Raw genomic sequence first — 7,499 nt, forward strand, 5'->3', positions numbered from 1 at the left:
CTCTCTCTCAGATGGAAACATATTCAATTCCTACACAGTCTATACAGGACTTCCCTATATATTCAAGAGTCCCTTATACTGGAGAGCGTGTCCCCAGTGAGCCTGAACTGACGCCCCCATAGGGATCTGGGTAGTGGAAACCATAGGCTTAGTCTGGGCCATCAGGCAGAGCACAGACCTGTCCTGGTGGAGCAGTATCCTCTGATGCAGGTGTCATGTATCCAGTCCCTGAGCAGAGTTCTCTGGAGCAAGATGCCTCTAGTTCTGCCAACATAAGTTACAGGCAGCTGTAGCTGTGTCATGATTCTAGATTTGTTGTGGGTCTTAACCTTGCGCTGTTAAAGGACCTTCTCTCCTCCTGAGGTTGCGCTAAGACAGGACCTAGTGTGGCAGGTTTTAAACCTATGCTTGCTGCAACAATTTGGCATTGATCGTCAGGAGCGCCAGTTTGTTGAAGGGCCATCGACCATGTTAACCATCTTTGTGGAGTTGTCTTCAAAACCCCGCACCCAGGTATATGTTAGGAACGTATAATATCTTTTTTTCTTAAATATTTTATTCATTTATTTGACAGAGAGAGAGAGAGAACACAAGCAGGGGGAACAGGAGAGGGAGAGGGAGAAGCAGGCTCCCTGCCGAGCAGGGAGCCCGACGCAGGGCTTGATCCCAGGACTCTGGGATCAGGACCTGAGCTGAAGGCAGACGATTAACCAACTGAGCCACCCAGAGGCCTGGGAAATATATCTTATATTGAAAGATACATATTCAAAGGTATTTTGAGTATTTCTGCTTTATTTCAGGAGAAACTATTTCTTTTTTCTTTTTTTAAAGATTTATTTATTTGACAGAGAGAGAGAGAGCCAGCGAGAGAGGGAACACAAGCAGGGGAAGTGGGAGAGGGAGAAGCAGGCTCCCAGCGGAGGAGCCTGATGTGGGGCTCGATCCCAGAACACCAGGATCACGCCCTGAGCTGAAGGCAGATGCTTAACGACTGCGCCACCCAGGCGCCCCTCGGGAGAAACTATTTCATTACTGACTGGACTCTGACCTTATCTACTGGGACCATTAGTACAACATAATTTTATGGATAATTGTGTAACTACAAAAGGATTCATTGTACAGCTATCATTTATTATTACTGAAACAGATTCGATTATTCACAATTTTGCCTGCAACGTGACTGGCTTGTAACTGTACCTAACACTCTGTGAGGCATGAATATATGACGGACCTAAACAAAAACAGGCTACATTTTCTCGTGAGATGAGGAAGTTTTGGAATTCCTCCAGGATACAGAGAAGCACCTGGATACACAGTGGTCATCACTCAACACAGTAAAGGGCTGGCAGTTGGGAAACATACATCCATCAAGGCCAAGTTGTTCACTTGCTACCAGGTGGTCTAATGAAAAAGAGAAAAATTACAGTAATGGCAGAGAGGGTATAAAAAGTTACAAAGGTGCCTTCCAGGACAGAAGTGCTTGGGGTAGTAGATGTTATCTGAGGGGAGGATCTAGGTGTGCTATTGTTCCCATGAAGGTGTTGGTCCCTAGGCTTGTGCTTGCACAGAATGACAACCATAATGAGTCTTATACACAGAACATCTGAGGTACATCTGAATGCTGCATAGGGTCAGTCTATGTGTTTATCACAAAATATGGCAGAATAGACGCCAATATTTACAGTGTTTGCCATGTACTTATTGATCCTCTTGTCACACACAAGTAGCTATGGTATTTCCAAGCTCCTGTAGGTTCCAGCTAAGGATACTGGAAAGGCTAATGGAATGTGAGACTGTTTGTTCCTTAACGCTTTGCCCATCTGGGGTTCCTGGGACTGATGGTGATGGGCTGGAAGACAAGGGGCCAGAGTTGCCAATGGACACTCCTCTGGACACTGTGTGAAACTAGAAATACGTCTGCATCCAAGATCAGGGAGAAAATGTTAAAAACAAAAGCTGCCAAGGCGTCTGTGATTAACACCAGAGGGACGAACTGGCTACATTCACATGACCGAGAAAAACCTCTCACACTCGCCTTGGTTCCCCTGCAATAAAGGGAAATAATGATGACTTAAGAGGTAGAACTCCTGCAGGTTTCCAGGGAAAATCTAGACCAGGAAGATCATTCTCAGCTGCCATTTTCAGGGTTCAAATATTTACATTCAAAAACAGAGAAAGCAGCATGGAAAACAGGAATCGTGCGCCGTGTTTTCCTTGAAAAATGAAATCCACAAAATTCACCGAAGTTAAAGTCATTCTATAGTGTTTACAATATATGGTCCAGTTATTAATGCTTTATCCTCATGATTTTAATGTTCATGATTTTATGAATTTGGACTACTATTATTCCTTTCCTACTGATGTTACATAACAGAATACACATGTATTTGGCACAACGCTCTGAAAACTCTTGTAAATTGCTAAGTGATAACAGCAGCAGGAGCATTTTTTGTTCTCAGAAGGGACTCTGGGTGGGCTCCTGGTTGGGCTCCTGGTTGGTCGATGGCCATGAGAAAGACCAAGCCATAATCAGAATCTTGGAACACTCAGCTCTTCTCCCCACACCCCTTAATCCAGAGAAGGGAGAAGTGCTGCAAATGGAATCATGACTGGTCATGAGTACATGAAGAAGGCTCCACAAAATCCCAATAGTATGGAGTTGGGGGAGATTCCACACCAGTGAACACATCCACAGTGGGAAGGTGACACACCCTAACTCCACGGGGACAAAAGCTCCTGATCATGGGACCCTCCCAAATCTCACACTATGCATCTCTTCATCTGGCTATTCAGCTGTACCCTTTATCATGGCCTTCATTTTTCTATTTTTTAAGATTTATTTATTTGAGAGAGAGAGAGATTGCATGGTGGGGAGGGGCAGAGGGAGGAGGGAGAAACTCAAGCTGACTCTGCGCTGAATGCAGAGCTCCACACAGGGATCAATCTCAGGACCCTGAGATCATGATCTGAGCTGAAACCAAGAGTAAGAGGCTTAACGGACTGTGCCACCCAGGTGGCCCTACAATAGCCTTTAATAAGCTGGTAAACATGTTTCCCTGAGGTTTGCAAGCCACTCAGCAAACTAATTGAACCCAAGTAAGACATTCTTGGAATCTCTAAACTATACCCAGTCATTCACAAATATGGGTAATAGCCTGAGCTTGTGAACAATATATGAAAGTATGTGTGTAAGGCAGGGGAAGGCCTGCCTTCTGGAACTGACCCCTTATTTGTGGGACCTGAAAATATCTCTGGGTAAACAGTGTTCAAATTAAGTTAAATTGTAAGATATACAGACAGTGCTGGAGACTTGCTATTTGTTGTGGGGAAAGCACCCCCACTCTGTATTTGTGACCAGAAGTGTCAGAAATAAAGTGCTCTGTGTAGTAAGAGGGACATGGAGCACAGAAACACATTAGGGAAGAAATGGGTTTTTCCCCTCATAGAAAAGAAACAATAGGGGTTTTTTTTCTTTATAACTGACCAAAATAACTTAATTTTAAAAAAAAGGACTAATGATCATCTAAATATTGGTAGAGTCAACATTTGAACCTGGTCACCTATAGCAACAAGAGGCATTCAAATGCCCTTCCAGAAGAAGACCTGTTCTTGGATTCTCTCCTCTGACAATCAACGCTTCATCCAGAAATCCGTACACAGAACAGCCTCCATGGTCTGAGACTGGAGTGTAAGTTCCAGCCCTGGGCACACATATACCCTGAATGGGTATTCTAACTGACCACTGAAGACCAGGTGCACAGGTCCAGCTTCCAGGGTTTAAACGCAGAAGTCCAGCCTATATATGACCCATTTTCACATCCGGAGAACCAAGAACACAGTCCACCTAAAACAATTCATGCCCATCTGTGTATCTGACTGCGTTCTTCACAGGCTAATATCCTCATTGAAGATGACCACCACAAGCATGCCTTCGGATGTTCATTTTCAAAGCAGGTTCCCAAAACAGGCCCCAGTGACATCACCTGAGAACTTGTAAGGACAGAAAATTGGGGAGCTGCAGTCCAGCCCAGAACTACTGAAATGGTAACATGGGAAGAGTCCTAGAAATCTGAGATTTTAAAAGTGCTCCCAGAGGTTCTGATGCAAGATAAATTTGACAGCCTCTGCAGTAAGTCAAAGATCATTCCTGAATTAAGCACAAATAGTCACTCTTAGATATTCTGTTTGGGGTGATGTTACTTATGTGACACACACTCACCACCTAGACATTTCCCATATTCATAAATAAATGGGACCATAAGATAGTGTGTCTTGGCTACCTCATTTTCCACATGTCACTTCCTTCAATGCCGTCCGCCAGCTTCCTGGGATCACCCATAAATACACTTCTCATCACATTCTTTTTTTTTTCCCCTAAGATTTTATTTATTTATTTGACAAAGAGACAGGCAGCCAGCGAGAGAAGGAACACTAGCAGGGGGAGTGGGAGAGGAAGAAGCAGGATCCCAGCAGAGGAGCCTGATGTGGGACTCGATCCCAGGACTCTGGGATCACGCCCCGGGCCGAAGGCAGACGCTTAATGACTGAGCCACCCAGGTGCCCCTCTCATCACATTCTTTCATCAAAATAACCCAACTTAGAATGAATTGGAATTTATTCAAATATTTCATCAAAAAAGATATGAAATACACGTAGCAAAAGATAGGTATTACAATTTATAATAGAGTTGAACATAGAATTCTCACTATGAAACTGCATTTGATGATTTCTACTATGAGAGCATAAATAATTGCAGACTAAAAAGCTCTTAGTCATCACCTCTGAAGAATTAGCACTCCATTTCCATACATGATAAAATTCTTGTGAATCTGAGTAGCACACTCTAATTTCAGGGCCTTTTCACAACATCTGATTCTAGTGCAAGGCATTATGTCCTTTGTGTCGGATGCCTGGAAACCATTCAGTTAACACTGGCCATTCCCAACAAGCTCACATGTCCACCTGTGTTACAGACAGATGTGGAGTGACCACATGACAGCGCTCTGGTCAGTGAGATGAAGACAGAAGCACCTGGAAGAGGTCGGGCTTCCCCGAGCAAAAAAGAGTGATTCTAAAATTCCCTGAGTCCTATCAGATTGACACTGCCTCCTTGATGCATGGAACATGGTTTGATGCCTGGAGGTGGGGCAAGCATCTCTGCCCATGAGAGCAAGTATTAGCACAGTGTCTGCTGGTAGACAGCATCAGAGGGAAGAAATGGAACAACTAGAACATACTGTGGGGAGGATGAGCCATTTTACCAGACATGAGCATCTACCAACTCACCGTATAGATAACAAAATATACAGCTTCTTTTCTAAAAGCACACATCTGCTTTTTCATGGGATAGCTGACCACAAAGTCACAACTACCCCACTACTGCACTTGTACCAGTGTTAAAGGTGAGCATAGGGGTGCCTGAGTGGCTCAGTCATTAAGCGTCTGGCTTCGGCTCAGGGCGTGATCCCGGCGTTCTGGGATCGAGCCCCGCATTGGGCTCCTCTGCTGGGAAGCCTGCTTCTTCCTCTCCCACTCCCCCTGCTTGTGTTCCCTCTCTCCCTGGCTGTCTCTCTCTCCGTCAAATAAATTAATTAATAAAATAATAAAATAAATAAATAAATGTGAGCATAACCTGCTACCCAACTTCATGGTATCAGTTTCCACAATTGTCAGAAATCCTTCCATGCTCCCCACAGGATGGGTAAACATGCAGCATGGGCTGGGAATGCACATAGGAACATCTACCTTAACAAGTAGGTAGATTGCTTGAGGTAGAAATGCTCACTGCCTCCGACAGGTGAACTGCCCCTCAACTAATCAGCGCCTTGCACAGACCTCAAAGAGTAACCCTCGTCACAGGGCTCCGGCAGAACCGAGTTTCCCGCCAGCCATGGATCAGCTTCACCGCAACGTCCTCCATTTACAGTACACCAGACCCACGTTGTGCTCGTACAGCTAAGATTCTAGTGCTTTGAAACACGACAGCACACACCTTCCTGATCCTTCCAGTGTCCACAAGGCTTCTGCATTTCCAGCATGTACTCTGCCATGTGACATCTGAAGGGTATGGCCACGTTGGCACCTTCCAGCAACCCCTCTCCTTCTACTCCCATAGTTTTTGGCCTGAAAAGTACAGGAATCCCTATCATCCAACAGCATCTGTCCTCAGTACTACACAGGAATTTATGAAATCATGAAGACAGGATTTTCTGAAGGTAGGGAAGAGAAAATGTTAATAAGAAAATCATGAAGAGGGGCACCTGGGTGGCTCAGTTCGTTAGGCATCTGACTTCAGCTCACGTCAGCATCTCAGAATCCTGGGATCCAGCCTGGTATGGAGCTTCGCACTTAGTGGGGAGTCTGCTTCTCTTTCCCTCTCCCTCTGCCCTTCCCCCAATTCGTGCTCTCCCTCACTCTCTCAAATAAATAAATAAAATCGTAAAAAAAAAAAAAGGGAAATTACACTTACAGTAGTGTACTATAAAAAATATATACATGTAAGTGGACATGCACAGTTCAATCCCACAGTATTCAAGGTTCAATAATACTTTACTTTGTAGTTACAGTCTCTTTACCTACAACCTTGTTTAATGTGGAGTAGGTTAAAGTTAGTGCAAGGATAACATTCACTACATATCAGTGTTAACACACACACACACAACATTCAGTTTCATTAATTAAATAATAAGTTCAAACATAGTCTAAACAAGCTACTGCAAAATCACTGTGTGGTCCTTGGTCAAAATACAGATTACCAGCATTCAACAACCAGTCTTGTTCATCTTCCATAATGAACAGAGAATTGTGGCCCCATGGTTTTACTGATAACATTCCAAATACGTGATCAAATTATGTTCTCAGTAAGGTTTCTGGTCAACAGTAGTCTACTAATAGTTAAATTTTGGTACACATACGCACACAAACTTTTTCCTTAGTTCTCTTACACCTAAATTATATCTTAAGCTTTGTGTATTTACAATTTGCATTCCATGCATACCAAAGTCATGGGAATCTTTTTTGCTCAGGACACGCTGGAAAAAAAAAAAAAACATGAACGAAGAACAGTATAGAATAAAATTTTATAAATGGTGATTTAGAATTCTGCAGGTATGGCTTATAAGTATATTTCTAGTGACTTTGTTACATTAGCATTTGTAGAGTCCCTGGGCATTGTGTTGTGAGCCAAGTTCTACTAAAAGGACACCAAAGAAGATGAAATAGACAAGTTTATTACTCGTAGATCCTAGAGGATGTACACAATATGCCTTGAAAAGTACGTGCTGGAGTCAAGGAGGAGTGCAGGCAGAGAAAGAGGCAGAACTGGGGCAGGTACGTTTATTAGGGTCCATGGTTGGACCACCTTGCACTTCCTGGGCAAGTCTAGAATGCACAATTCAGACCATATACTTCCTTTGTTTTTTTTAATGATTCATTTTATTATTTATTTGAGAGAGAGCACAAGCAGGAGGGGGAGAGGGAGAGGGAGAGAATCTCAAGCA

Source organism: Ursus americanus, chromosome 21 (genome assembly GCF_024610735.1).
Source record: "Ursus americanus isolate L20-20 chromosome 21, mUrsAme1.1.p, whole genome shotgun sequence".
In the NCBI taxonomy this organism is placed as follows: domain Eukaryota; kingdom Metazoa; phylum Chordata; class Mammalia; order Carnivora; family Ursidae; genus Ursus; species Ursus americanus.